Source organism: Uloborus diversus, chromosome 2 (assembly GCF_026930045.1).
Source record: "Uloborus diversus isolate 005 chromosome 2, Udiv.v.3.1, whole genome shotgun sequence".
Classification (NCBI taxonomy): domain Eukaryota; kingdom Metazoa; phylum Arthropoda; class Arachnida; order Araneae; family Uloboridae; genus Uloborus; species Uloborus diversus.
Window position 1 is genome coordinate 65949962 of NC_072732.1, and position 13641 is coordinate 65963602.

At 34.7% G+C, this 13641-nt stretch overlaps 1 long non-coding RNA gene across 2 annotated transcripts in view; it reads right to left on the minus strand.

The window, feature by feature from the left end:
* LOC129235209 (uncharacterized) overlaps nucleotides 1-13641 on the minus strand; it is a 564511-nt gene that overhangs the window by 8311 nt on the left and 542559 nt on the right. Inside the window, exon 3 of one of the 2 annotated variants that reach the window (XR_008581573.1) lies at nucleotides 329-518. The exons of the other annotated variant lie outside the window; for it this stretch is intronic. This is a non-coding gene — a long non-coding RNA (uncharacterized LOC129235209). Of the gene's footprint in view, nucleotides 1-328; nucleotides 519-13641 lie in introns of those variants that run through there. 2 annotated transcript variants of the gene reach the window in all.

The window sequence follows — 13641 nt, forward strand, 5'->3', positions numbered from 1 at the left end:
AGAGGGAGGAAGGGGTTAACGAGATGTGTGACATCACGCACTTGTTCACATAAAAAAAAGTTAATGAAAAATGGTATGACATGTGACAAGGGGGGAATGAGTGAGGTGAAGTGTGACACTTTGTGACAGAGGGAGGAGGGGGGCCAAAAATGCTGAAAAAAAAATGTGTCATCATTCATGGACAGCCCCTTGTGTAATAATTAGTGTTGTGAAAATAAAGTGTAATATTATAATTTTCTTTTCAGTCTAACAGATGTCAAAAAGAAAAAATAATAATGTAACATAATTTGTTTTCTCAAAATTTATTGTTAGCTTTTTAATAAAACAATGTGTACACACTTGGTTCTTTTAACAAAGTTTCAGTTTATATTTTGCTTCAGTGAGATTCATTAGGTGAACATAATTGACACACGTTTTGCTAAGCTCAGAGGAAAAGATATGGAGGGAATGTTTTACCAGTTGTCGAGGATGCTTTTTCCAAGAAGATCATAACAATTACAAGCAGCGTTTTTAAAAACCTGGAAAGAAAGAAAAAGAGCAAAAGTTAGGAAAGTTTAATTCGGGAAGTCAAAAAATACATATATTTTTCATTAACTATTTTTAGGTAATTTTATTCAACAGTGAGTTTTTATTTGATTGACGTGTGTAGCACAATGAATGAAAAAGAACTTTAAAAGCAGGGCTGTGGACTTGGAGGAAAAATGAACGACTCCGACTCATTTAGCCAAAAATCAGTCCGACTGCGACTCCACAAGCACTACACTGTAAAAAATCTCGGAAAACTCTCTGAAAATACAAAAAAGTTTTCCGTAATACACAGATTCGTACGCCCTCCGCAGTTTTCTGCTATAATCAAAAACGTTTCCCGTTTAGCAAGAAAGTAAGAGTCGACGCATGCGCAGCTAACACGGCAATTTTATAGTCCAGCAGCAAATCTAAACTGAAACTTTCGAAAGCACGCAATGAAAACAAGTGCTGACTCATGTATGCGAAGTAACACTCATCAAGGGGATTAGTAGAAGTTTTGTTCCTTGCATGAATTCACTGAAGATATTTTTAAAGTCTTATATTTTCTTGCATATGTATCGTCATGAGATTGAATTTGAAGCTATGTCACTTATTTTTAAGTACGAAGTGCAAATTCTTGACGCATGCTCGCGGAAGGAATACAAACTGAAATTAAAAACCAAATAACTGCCTAGAGGACGCCATGTAAATTCATTGCGTCGCATAACTTGTGTAGGTAATTTACTTTTTTCTTGGATACTTTTCTTCTTTCTACCAAATGGGTAATTTTTGTTGGCAGAATTTTATTTTGTCATAAAAATCACCTTTTTGGTGCCCAAAGCCTGCAAAAGACCACCACCGACGAATAGGTAAGTCGCTTTGCAACTCTATTACTTTAAAGAGATTTAGTTCATATAAATCTCGTTAAAAAAACTATTTTCTTCAGTATAATTTTTTCGTTGTGAACTATTGCAATTTGAAAATATTTTACATTACGGGGGGGGGGGGGGGTATTCTCGTATATATGAAATGGAATAATCATGTAATAGAGTTCAATGTTTTAATAAATAAAATATATAATGCATTTTGCGCACACTGTAAAAATAAAATCAGTAACCTATTTTGAATAAGTATTTATATTTGTGATGAGCTGGAAAAGGGCAAGAACAGAAGAATCAACCCGAATGGTTCCAGCAGGGGGACTTGGTGTCATATTTAAATTCATCAATTTCTCTGTTGGTACTTTTCGGTACACTTTGTTCGTCACAGAAATTGACTTGAGGTGAACGAATTCCGGAACGCGAAGGGTAGGTAAGTCCTGTCAAATTTTATCCGAAGATAAAAGCTATCAAGTTTGATACAAGATATGTTTTTAAGTTCTGCATTAAAAATACAATATGTTGATAGTTTTGTCTTGAAAATATTGAGAGAAAAAACTGAAGTTTAAGATTGTTTAACAAACAATCCCCACTTTTCAGAAGGTACCCCCCACTCCAATTCCCCGACGATTTTGTGATTAGGAATGAAACAAGTAGATTATTTCATAATTTTTCAAAAATTTATAACTGTGCATATGTTATGCTGTTAACCATGCTATTTGTCATTAAAAATTCCAAAAAAAAAAAAAAAATCCACGAATGATTCTTAAATTGCTTGTATTATTGATCTTAGATATGAAAGAATTGAAACTGATATGGTATGCAATACTATAATAAAGAATTATATTTTAGAAAAAATCACGGAAAAAGGATTCCGAAATTCTCGGAAACGTTTTTGAAAATTGTTTGGAAAATTCCGAAATACTCGGAAACGTTTTCGAAACTTTCATGAACCACAGCTGCACAGAATACTCAGAAACATTTCTGGAAATTACGGAAAGAGGATTCCGAAATACTCAGAAACGTTTCTGAAAATTACGGAAAGAGGATTCCGAAATACTCAGACACGTTTCTGGACATTACAGAAAGAGGATTCCGAAATACTCAGACACGTTTCCGGACATTACAGAAAGAGAATTCCGAAATACTCAGAAACGTTTTCGAAAATTTCATGAACCGCAGCTGCACGATATACTCAGAAACGTTTCCGAATTTTTTTTACAGTGTAGCAGAGTTGCGGAGTTTGTTGGAAAATGAGTAACTTTCGACTCTCTTCTCTGACTCCTCTACCCCAAAATCAGTCCGACTCCAACTCTTCGACTTCGACTCCGCAGCCTTGTTTAAAAAGTGAACAAAAGAGAGTTATAGCTGCATTTGCACATGGAATCTTCATGAAAGTTAGCTTACTATGAAATGGAGTTGTGTTACTTTGTTTTAGTTTCGCATAGAAGAAATTTTCAGCACAAAAAAGTTTGTTTAAAACATAAATAGTTAAATTCAACGTAGTAAAATACAAAAGTGCATTTTATTAATTTTTTTAAAGGTTCCTGCTCATTAAACTTCCTTTGATCATTATAATACCAGTTGGGATGCAAATTAACCGATTACTGACTATTCGGCAAAAGATAAACAACCGATGCCGATCAGGGCCCGACTAAGATATTACAGGCCCAAGGACAAGTAATTTTTTGGGGGGCTCCCTGTATTCAAACTTTACACTTTTAGGTATTGGATAAAATAACACTGTGCGGCAAAAAACTACCTTAAGAATGCTTCTGACATAATTCTTGCTGATTCTTATGTAAAATTACCCCCTGAATCCTAATATGACCCAACCCCCCCCCCCCTATACATGATAAGTTTTAGAAATGGCGCCTCCCATTTTTTTTTCCCCGACAGTTTCATAGCCATCATTTTTATCTGAAGGGAAGGGAGCGTTTTATTCGCCAGTAACACTCTGATGAAGAGCTATAGGGGTGCAAAGCTCAAAAATATGAACATTTGGAGCAATTTGGGAGTCTCAAAGGCCTATTTCCACTTAAATATTTTAAAAACTCACCAAAAACCGATTTTTTGTCCTAGGGGTTTGTTTTATAATTTGTTCACTAATTTTTCGGCATAAATCCAGCGTATAGGACTAACTCCTATGAGCCCAGTGTCAAAAAATATAAATAAATAAATAAATAAATAATAAAATAAAATAAAAATAAATAAATAAATAATAAAATAAAATAAAAATAAATAAATAAATAAAGCTGGAAAAAGAATATATATTGGAAGCACCGCATTTAGCATAGTCAGAGTCGCATCGCAGATCTTCAGTAAAGCACCTTCCCTTATTATTTAACTATAAATTCACAGTTATAATTAAGATTGAAATTGTCAAGTATGCTTACAATATAACGTTAATGAATATTTATATTTCTGGCCATGCACTGCTCCTGTTATAAATGTATGTATTAATGCTACTTTATAAGCATATCTAAGTTCATTTTTAACCCTAATTATATTTTTTAATGTAAGTTGAATAACACGGGAAGTTTCTTTACTGAAAATGCGCGATACGACTCACACTATGCAAAATGCAATGCTTCCAATATTTTTTTCTATTTTTTTCAAACGTGAAATTTTTTTTCAGACATGGGGCTCCCAAGACTGAAGTCTATACCCTTGTTTTATGTCGAGAAATAAGTAAAATAATTGTAAAACAAACCCCTACAAAATAAGATCGATTTTGGTGATTTTTTTAAAATATTTAAGGGGGTAATTCCCCCATGAGTCTCCCAAATTGCTTCAAATGTTCCCGCTTTTGAACTTAGCACCTCTCTAGTACCTTGGAAGAGTGTGAAGGGAAAATATAACCCTCCCTTCTTTTCGAATATGTTCATAAAACTGTCAAAAACTGAAAAAAAAAGTGGGGGGGGGGGGGGATTTTTAAAAGGTGGAACGTGTAGGGGAACAACGGTGGTCGTATTTGGATTCAGGGGGTGATTTTACATAAGAATCAGCAAGAATTATGTCAAAAGCATTTAGAAGGACTTTTTTGCCGCACAGTCTAATTTTAGCCATTGACTTAAACAATTTTTGTCATTTGGGGGCCTCTAAACAGTGGGGACACTAGGCGACGGCCTATTAAGTAATCTAGCCCTGATGCCGATTGCTGAAAATGATAATGATTTTTAATACCATAATTTCTTTATGAATATTTGTTTTTTAAATTTCAATATCGACATTTTGAAATTAGTTATTAGCTTTTAAACACAATTTTAACTTTTCAGAATGAGTTTTTTTTCTTTTTTTGTTAATGATGGTTTATTTTTTTTCCGTTTTTCTAGTTTTTCCATAAAATAGAATTTCAAATTTTTATTCAAACTCTAAAAACCAATTTTCTAGCTATTGGTTATAAAATTATATTATCTTGTTAATTAGATAAGAAAATACAATTATTTAGCTAGTAGACCGTAGCCTAAAAATACTTTTAGTTTACTATCGACTTTTTTCTTCGATTAGTTGCCATTTAATGCATTTATCTTTATGAAAATTTTAAGACACTCTCAAAGCAAGATACTAAAGGTAGGGTGTGGGTAAAAGTGTTGACACATGAGATGTGTGCGTATATTGTATACGTATGATAGATGCGCAGAGCAATAAAATAAAGGAAAATTAAGTTAAAAAATCCAACATTGCTTCAAAGCGTTCATAAAATGAGAAAATATCAAAACCTATTTAATAATGCTAAAATTTTTATTGAATGAAAATGGTTCTGATTTTAAAAGAAAAATGATAAAATGTTTGTTGTTATTGCATGCATAAACAGTGAATACTGATTACCAAAACAAAGTTTGAAATACAGTACTCCCTCAAACGTTACGGTGGAGAGGGGAACTGAAAGGAATAGAGTAACCATTTATTTAATTTTCTTTTTTTTAAATTCTGTATTTTTATTGCTTTTATTTTTACAATTGCATGATACCTTTTGCGGCCTTAGAATTTGTAGAGTATATCATTTCTAAAAAATAACTAAAAGAGTTCAGACAGAATTTATGAGCATTTTGAAGAAAAAAGGGAGAGAGAGAGAGAAGAATTTTCACATGCTTTACGCCACTATCGCAGCTGGAATTTTCTCTTTGGAGGGAGGAGTGTTTGTTTAAGATAATCTATACATCTGTATATACTAGCTACTAGCACACAAGAGTTGGCAATATGGTTTTAAACCAAAATGTTTGGAAACACTACCTGCGACCCTATTTTATACATTCTCAATTCATGCTATAAATTTCACACATATTTTCAATGGATAATTTTGTCCCTGAGGGCATTTTAACGTGTAAAATTACTTACGCGACATTTTCTTTGTAATCTTTTTCTCATTCTTTACCCATGGCACAGTCAATTTGCATAGACTCTCTCTTTATTATTATTATTATTATTATTATTATTTGTAAAGACGTTTAAAGAATTTACATATGACTTAAGAAATAAAGATATAAAGTTATTTATACTTTAATATCTTTGAGTGAAATTGAACCTTTGCCTAACCATACCATCTCTTAACTGCATTTATTTAAGGTTTAAAATCTGTTTCGATTTGGTTATAGGAATTTTCGCGGTTAAAAATAATAATTGCATCAGTTGAATATGCTTAGGAATCAGAATATTAATTGAACAGATGATCCCTTCATGGACTTTTCTTATGTATTGAATAACTCAAACCCATAATAAAATAGCTCTTTTTTTTCCTAAAGAGAAAAAACATGGTTGTTCTGAAGAAGACAATGCTGACAATATTGTCTAAGTCTATTCGAAGTCCTTCATCTCGATTATGGTGACTACAGTTAGGAAGGTGACAACACATAAATTAACTAAAATCGAGTAAGAATTAAGTTCTTGGATTACACGGAGTCATTGCTTCCTACCTGAATAACAATTTAATTTTCTAATCATTCCTTAGATCCACCTTCCCGTCATCATTAAGAGAATTCCGAAACTTGCCATCTTCGTTTTCCTTCCGCGTGATATCATAATCTCACACGCACAGGCGATCATCCCCAATTAGCCCAGATGACTCCCCATTGTGCATTTGAAGTTGGGATGTGGAATGTCTCATCGCTCTTCACCCTACCGCGGGCAAAGAAGACGTTAACCCAGGTAGAGCACGCTTAATGTTCCGGTACCGTGATTTATGATCTTTAGAGGCTGGTCCGTCACGGAGGACATTGTACCCATTGTCCCTCCGGGCGACACTTCATCGAGTTGACCTTGCTTAGAATATTCCAACTTTTCTCTCTCCATCCCCTTCTGAGGAACTCACACCCACCTGCATGATCTAAATCTGCATGGAACAGCAGTAATATCATCGTTAACATAAAGTGTTCGAAGCAGAGTCTACACTCATGTATCAGCTGATTTGGCATTTCCCAGTTTTGTGTCATAAATCAAGTTTGACAAAAATAATCTTTATTTGGAGCAAACCAAAATTGTTGTTTGAGAAATTGTCTGCTGATTTTGTGTTTTTCCAAGTACAAACCAAATCAAGTTTCAAATAAAAAATTTAAGTTTAAAAAAGTTTTAGACTTTACAACAATAAACTCGGTAATTCAATTTCCTCTCAAATACGTTCTGTGCAATGTGGTCTCAAGTGTATGTTAAGTGTTATCTGACGTACTATGTATTGAACTTTGAATTTCGTTTTGGAAAGTATGATCTCATCACAAATTTTAATAATCCAGGAAGCTATCTTTCATTGGTGCAGTAACGTTTAATGTTATGATGCCAAGGGCAAATTCTGATATTAAAGTAATCATTCCGTGCTCAAATTTTACATTGAAAGAAACAGTGAATCTCACTTTGTTTTAGTTTCTGTGTATGGCAGTGTGTTTATGGATATTGCTATGAGTTACGTTGATTCTATAAGTACAGTATAACAAGTTAGCCTATGATGCTCTAAAAATCCAAACTAACTTTTCAATCATTTTTTAACTGGCTTTGATTGTTGCAAATGATCGCAAGTAATGGCTATTTATCATAATGATTCTTCAAGTCTGGTATTAGTGCTAATCTCTACATAGTATAAAATGAAGTCTCCAAAAGCATCTGTATGTTTGAACTTGCAAAACACGAGAACTACCAGGCCGATTTCGCTGAAATTTTCAGTTTGTCCCTTTCCATTAAGTACTGAAAAGGTTGGTAGACCAGTTCGAAAAAAATCGATGAATAGTTCTTTTTTTATTTCAATTTATGCCCAATTTTCACATAAATTTATAAATATGGGGGTTAAAAATTACTTGCACACACATTAATATTATATATCTTTGGAAAGCGTAGAATTTTCCGCGTTCTACGCAATTTGTTCAACGCTCTAACTTGATTACGGCGGGAGTTATTTATGATTTTTGCTCGAATTTGTTTAGGCTTAGTGAAATTGAGGCACTACTTTCTTTATTAAGTTTATCAATAAAAAGTGAAGGAATTGTCCCACAGTTTTCTTTTTGGCACAATTGGAAAGAGCTGCATTTTTTACTCCAGATCTAACTTGCCTATGGTCGCAAGTTTAACCCTTTATCTCCATTAGAAAAAAAATTACAAGCGAATTAAATGAAGTTCAAAAATCTGTTCTCTATTAAAGTTCTTAACCATTTTATTTTGCGTTTCCACGGTAACGCTTTTTGAATCCATTGTTTATTTCCATCTCTCTCATTTTCGATTCTTAAACTTATTTTATTTTGTGTTTCCATGGTTACGCTTTTTAAATACAACTTTCTCATTTATTTTAATTTCTTAAAAGTATTTTAGTATCTGTCGTCATTGTTTGGAGGGGACATTTTGATGATGTTTTTTTTTTCTTTTATTTAAGATTGAATATCGAATATACGTCACTCGACCCAATTTTTATTTTCAAAGTAGACCAGACAAAGCCGGGCAACCCAGCTAGTTATTAACTAAATAAAACTATACATTAAAGTTATAAAAAGCGATAATGGTACTAATTTGCAATCCTTATTGATTTTTTTTTTCTGCTGAAAATGTGATAGACAAATTAGAATGTCAGCAAATTAGGTTAGTCTTTTAATAAGAACTTTAGATCAGTTTGTGTTTACAGGAGCTCTCTAGATCAGCCTAAACAGGTAACAAATGTAAATTAAACTGAATGTATGAGAAATGTATGTCAGTCAATGTTTATGGGAGCTCTTTGTCAATGTATTTACTGGTGTTTTAGATGGTCTTTCATTTATTGAAGCTCTGTTTCAGTGCGTGGGTTAAAGTGGCGTAGGTATGTTTTGGCAGAGGAGGAAATTCAACTTGAAGTTCTATTGAATTTAAAGTCAACCTGTATTTATAAGAGCCTGCTGTCACAGTTTTAAATAAATACAAGTAATTATCATGCTTGAAGAGTTGAAGCGAAGGAGTCCGATGCTGACTCCGAATCCATCAATTTTTATGTCTCCAACTTCAACCTTTTCACCCTAAAATCAGTCTGACTCCGACATTGCAGCCTTGAAAAAGCTACGGAATCGAAGTGAAAATGACCGACTTGGAATTTTAAAGCCTTCGGTTCTGACTTCTACTTGACCCCAAACTCCAATTCTGCGACTGCGTCTCCGAAGCCCTGATACTTACAGCTCATCATACACACACAAAAGGACCTGCTAGGACTTGATTTTACCTAAGTTCTAGATGGTAACTTAAGTAGCGATACGTCCGCCATCTTTCGGATAAATACCGCTTTCTTCCTATGTCTACTATAATGAAGTAGCGTGTTTTTCTTCTTGATTGTGGATTAGCACAGAGCATGACCCCACTAAATTTCGCTTACTCTTATAGGCCGTGACAATTGCTGAAACTCAAGGCGCTACAGGGAACCCCTGTTTTCCATTACGTTGCCATTGATTGGTGGATGCATGGATTCCGTTCAGCACCTCTTGCGGTCAAAATGGGTGACGTCCAATCAAAAATAAACAAACTTCGAAACGTTGATATTGATTGGTGGACGCATGAGCGGATCATAGTTGCTTCGGTTTAACACAGAGAACTCATAGTTTGTCAAGGCCCGTTAAGCGGCAGCGCCACCTAGTGAGGCCATGCACAGAGTTCATAAGAAACCACAAACAAGAAACAAAAGAAACTACTTCAACATGGAAGACATAGGAAGAAAGCATCGTTTAGCACCAAGATGGCGGACGTGTCGCTACTTTATTCTACGATTCATGGCTCTAGATTTTACTTATGCTCCCACTAGTTTCCAAGACAATGCAAATAAATTTTATTCACACAACATTTGTGAAGGAGACGATATTTCAGACAATAATAGGGAAAAAATATGACAACGACCACCAGAAATTTCGAAAACTACATCACTGCTGCTGCTCAACAAGTAATCTAGCCGACAAACATTTCCTGGATGTGCCCGCACATACAAATCCTTCCGAAAGAAGAGCTCTTTTTCCCCAATATTGACTCTCGCATCCAGAGAGTGGACTCGAAGTTAAAAGCGGCTGTATCGGATGATCCCGCTTCCGCTCCTGGAGGAGGAAACGTCCGCATCCTGTGAGGCTACTCCATCCAGTTCGAGTGCACGAGGCAACTGGAAACCAATGTCCACAAACAGACATCGTTCCTTATTTGTGTAATTTGGTTGGCACTGCTCTGGATGGTGCGCACATTTGCGCTGCTCAGTGGTGCGATGTTTGCCGTGATACTTAAGGTGGTGAATCTTGAGGCTGAGAAACAGTGTGCCTCTAATTTACTGCATTTTTACAAAATGCGATCGATTTAGATTAATCTTTGTGAGTAATTTATGTTTCTCAGAAGATGTGCACTGTGAGAAATGTCAAACTAAGTTCTGTACCTCAGGGCCAGACTAACGTAAGTCACATTATTGCTACTTTGCAGGCAGGGGCGGATCCAGATTTTTTTTAAAATCTTTCAATAAATTGCTCCGCTCAAAAAAAAAAAAAAAAAAGTAGTAAAAAAAGTTTAGTTATGGTTGACGTGTCCGTAATATACCACTACGGAAAGATTGGTGCCATTGCCTCGAAAGGTTGGACTTCTTTATTAACAGCTTGGACAACACAAGAAGGATTTACAGCACATAGAGAGGAAATAACACCCAGGGCACCGGCGAGAATCGAACCCGCAACCTCCGGCATATGATGCGAAGCTTCTACCAGAGAGCCATAGAGGCCCTAAAAGTTTAGTTTTTCTAACTGATTGTAAGATATTCATTTCCCTTCACAATCCAGTCATTTTATATGATTTTATCAAAAATTAATTTTTGTAATTCATCAGCAAAGCACTTGCTTGCTTTCACACCATTTAAACCTGTTGATAACCAGAAGCCTAGAACGAAATCTTTTTAAATAATTTCTAAACAACATTCATTAAGCTAGAACAAAGAGTTTCTTATTATGCAAGAAAAGAACGCTTATTTTCAATCAGTTTTTTTTTTTTTTTTTTTGCATATCAGCAATAATTTTAGAGCAGTTTGATTAAATAGTTGCTTGGATTTTAAACTATCGTTCTTAGATTTCGATGGTTTATGAATAAGTCGGATAATAGTGATGTCAATACCCAGAATGAGTTTTGAATCCGTCACAGCATGTAGAGGGGGGGGGGGCAGCAGTGATTCAAAACTCCAGAATTTTTTGTGAAACTCCCCCAAAACGCAAGTCAAATATTAGGAGACCGGAAAGTAATGTCTTTTTTTTTTCAACCAAAGATTTTTTTAAAGTTTTTATTTTTAATCAACGATGTAAATAAACCACTCGTTATCAACAGCCTTCTGCCATTTAGTGCGCAAATTTTCAATCCGGGACCGATAAAAATCAATTGCTTTTGGAGCAAAAGTTTGGAAATGGCGACTCGGATACAAGCTAAATTTGCAAGTTTTGTCTCATAGAAAGTGTTTTAGAGATGAGAAAAAATGGAAATCAGATGGTGTAATTTGTGGCAAGAATATTCCCACTATTAAAAGCAGAAAAGGAGTGATCCTGAAACTTGATAATGGAAGATCGCACTGCTCGTGGCAAGCCTTTTAAACATTAATAGGCTGTGGTAGGCTGCTTCGCCCACAGTAGCGTAACTATGGGGTCTAGCGCCCCTGGCGAACTAAAGTAATTGCGCCCCCCTTCAGAGTCGCCCACATGGGAAGTCATCGGAGGTCATTGTGCCCCCCCCCCCCCAAATTTTTTTTTGGAACATTTTGATTAATTGATTCGACAAATAGGATGCAGCATTGTAGTTTTTTTTTCTTATTTTCCGTTTTAGAATTGTTTTTTTAATTTTTTAATGCATTTTTCAAATTCTATTTAAAAAAAAAACTATTTTTTTTTTAAATCAGTCGAAATGCCCCCCCCCCCCGGTTGCTGCGCCTCTGGAGAGAGCCACTCTGACCAACCCCTAGTTATGCTACTGTTCGCCCACCATACTCACCTGACATTGCACCATCTGATATTCTTTTATCCCAATCTATATGTGACAAAAAAAAACTTGAAAATTTGTTCGATATCCAAAATGCCATCACCATTTACTTTGTTGTAAAACGGAATAATGTATGTCTTTCCCGTATTGAAAATATGTGCACTACCCGGCAAAAGGTTGTTGAAAACGCATAAAAACAAAACCGAAACGAACAACGTATAAAAACGAAACAAAACGAAATAAAAACTTTTCAAACGTAATTGTTTGAAAGAAATGAAATTTCTTTTCGGTCCTCCCAATACATAATTTTTAATTTCACTGAAAGTTGAATGAAAGAAATAGTTTTGGATCGTTTGAATGAGCAAGTCATATGATGCGGTAACTATCATACGAAAGCTAAGATGAAGCAAGAATATTGATTAGCTAAAATTAAGCTGAAAAAGTCGAATGATTTTTAAATTTTAGGAAGCAAGTAAATATAAATAAGTAAAATAGATTTAAAAGTTTAAAAAAAGAACCTGACGGTTGAGATTTTGAATCGTAAATTAATTTTTGTCACAGGCTAAAAACAAAGATTTGTTGCAGTCTCATCGAAATATAATACAGTGATGAGGAAGGTGTCGAGGGGTGCCTTCTGGCTCCGTAGGAAACACCTACGGCACCTTTTAGGGGGTACCGCTGGGGCTACAGCGCTTCACATTAAAAACTGCTATATTCAATCCGCAGTTTTAACAGTGAGAGAATACTATATTTTAATGAATTAACGATTTTTTTCCATACAGTGGTTGTTTCTTCAAATATCACACCAAGCAGAGGCTAATTTGAACTTCACATAAAACGAAGATCATGTAAGTTATGCAAATCGGAATGAAGAAACAGAGTTGGGTACGAAAATTATCCATCTGCAAGGAATAATAATATTTCAAGGAAACAAAGAGAGATTTTCTTTCTTGTTCAATATCTTTTAAGCAAATCAGGTGACAGAGAACGATTCTTCTTGCTAATAGATGAGGTTGATGTAATGTTTAGCAACTTTATTATGTATTTATTTTAGGCGATGAAGTAATTGATGAAATTGAACGTAGTGTAGGAAATACTGCTGTTCAGAGAAATACGGCATTTCATGCAGAACACAGGCAAAATTTAAAAGCAATCAGCGGAATGAATTCAGGCATAAAAACATTCTGTTTAGTAATGTTCTTTCTTAATAATTAAACAGAAACTTTTGCGAAAAATTGCAAACAAGTTGTTTTGGATGGTACCCGTGCTTATGCATGTAGCAGAGATAATTATAGAAGGAGAATGACTCATGTACAATAAATATTAACACTGGAAAGGTTAATGAAATAAGAAGCCAAAAAATAACTGGAGCAAAATTGAGTAAGTTTAGCACAAAAGAAATGGAGGCGTTAATTATACTTATTTGAGAATAATAAAAATAAATACAGAGAGAAATAAGATCAATGTTAGAGGCATTCTGAGATTTTTTTATGCAATTGCCAGGCGTTGAATACTTAAATTTTTTTTTTCTGGCTTCCTATTACTTTCGGACAATAATTTTTAAAGTGCAATGCACGTGTCCAAATGTAAACTGTGCACTATAAGTCAAGAATTGATTAGGCTGCAAGCCGGTGAGTACTTAAGTTCTATTTTTAACTAAGAGGTACTCAGGCAACCATGTCCGGTTATAAATCGAAAACTGACAACAGCAGAACTACGAGGAAGATCCAGAATAGCTGATCTACTGCTCAAAAGACGTTCCCAATCTTTTCCCTTAGCTAAAAAGTATTGAAATATCCAATTTCAATTTACTATTCCCAAATTCCATCACGACATTCTG